This window comes from Enhydra lutris, unplaced genomic scaffold (genome assembly GCF_002288905.1).
Source record: "Enhydra lutris kenyoni isolate GAN:26980312 unplaced genomic scaffold, ASM228890v2 scaffoldscaffold111, whole genome shotgun sequence".
NCBI classification, from domain to species: Eukaryota; Metazoa; Chordata; class Mammalia; order Carnivora; family Mustelidae; genus Enhydra; species Enhydra lutris.
In genome coordinates this window covers 703911-705867 of record NW_019154195.1, presented here as the reverse complement: position 1 = coordinate 705867, position 1957 = coordinate 703911, and positions in this window count along the sequence as shown.

Sequence of the window (1957 nt, the reverse complement as noted above, 5' to 3'; positions counted from 1 at the left end):
GGATGTTCCTCTAAATGTATTATGTCTCAACTTTTGGAATTCTTTTTTATGTAGAAACAACAAATTTTTTATGTGTTGGGTTTGTATTCTCCAGTGTTGTAAATTTTTTTAGTTTACACAGGTTTCTTTTTATTTTTTTTAAAGATCTTATTTATTTATTTATTTATTTATTTATTTATTTTATCAGTAGGGAAGCAGGCTCCCTACTGAGCAGAGAGCCAGATGTGGTGCTCAATCCCAGGACCCTGGGATCATGACCGAGCCAAAGGCAGAGGCTTTACCCCACTAAGCCACCCAAGCCTCTTTTCACAGGTTTCTAACAACAAGAATTTCCAGGAGAGGAAAATGGCCTTGGAATAGGAGGACGCTAGACTCATCACATCTCAGGAACACAACTAGATAAGTACCAAATCACCCTCAGTACTCCAGAAATGGCCATGAAGACTGACAGATCATACTCCCCAAGTTAAAGGAGAGAAGAGGCCACATCATAGATGGCAGAAAGTTTGGAGACATGGTTGAGGGTGGGAAGAATTACAGTGCTATGGAAGGCAGGGATCCCTGGTTGTGGAGAAAGTGGCATGACAGAGGGATCGCACAAGGAGAATGTTTCTCCAAAGCCCCTGGCTTGGAAAACAAGAGGGGCTGAATTTCATGAGTTCTTGGAACTAGCAGGTCTTAAAGCCTAGAGTTTTAAAGGTCAGCAGGCTTGGCTGGGATAGAGCCAAGAAGGTGCTGTGCTACTCCTGGAGAGAAGGAAGGCAAGCAACCTGGGTACAGACAACCTGCAAACAGTGATCAGAAGAATGACTGGGGGACACAGTGGGAAGATTATTCACTAGTCTAGGAGTGTTTCCCTGTGAGGAAACATTCAGTGGGGTATGTGTCTAAGAACACAGGAGTTAGATGGCACCATTTCCCTTTCCTGTCCTGTAGCATAATCTCAGAGCAGTGTCCCAGTGTCCCAGTGTCCCAGTGTCCTCGTCAGTGAGGACATTGGCTGTCTGGCCTGCTTCCTAAGCCCCAGGCCCCTGTGCTGTGGTTGGACTGACCATCTCAGTCTAGCTTACCTCAGGCCCAGAAAGGTGGGCCCCTGCCCACACCACATCTCCTGAGCAGAGCAGAGAGTTCTGCACAACCTCCGTTCTGGTGGAGGTGATATCAGGTCTCATTTCACAAGCAGACCAGAGCTCACCTAGTTAAAACTGACCACATTCAGACCTGGGAGCAAATATTGTCTACAGAAGGCAAGGAGAGCCTCTGCCTCAGACCACTGACTAGAAGGATATAGCAGGACACATCACTGGCTTTTCTAACACAGAGAGGAAGGCAGACTTAGACAAAATGCCATGATGGAAGAATTTATCCTAAAAGAAACAAAAAAAATACGACCATGGCCAGAGATCTAAGGGAAGCAGTTATCAGTAACATACGCAATGGAGAATTAAAGGCAACAATCATAGGGATACTCACAGGTTTGAGAAAAAAGTGTGGAGAACTTTACCACAGAGACAAGAGTTAAAAGGGAAAAAAATGGAGCGCACAGGTATCTCAATTATATCTGATTCTTGGTTTAAGCTTAGGTAGTGATTTCAGGATCCTAGGATCCAGCCCCAGGTCAGTGTCGACATTCAGTGTGCTGTCTACTTGATATTCTCCCTCTCCCTCTGTAGCTCCCACTCATGCTCTTTCTCTCTCTTTGTATTTCTCTCAAATAAATAAATTTTTTAAAAAGATTTTATTTATTCATTTGACAGAGATCACAAGTAGGCAGAGAGGCAGGAAGAGAGAGAGGGGGAAGCAGGCTCCCCACTGAGCAGAGAGCCCAATGCGGGGCTCCCTCCCAAGACTGTGGGATCATGACCTGAGCTGAAGGCAGAGGTTTTAATGCACTTAGCCACCCAGGCACCCCTCAAATAAATAAATTTTTAAAAATCAATGAGATTAACAATGCAAT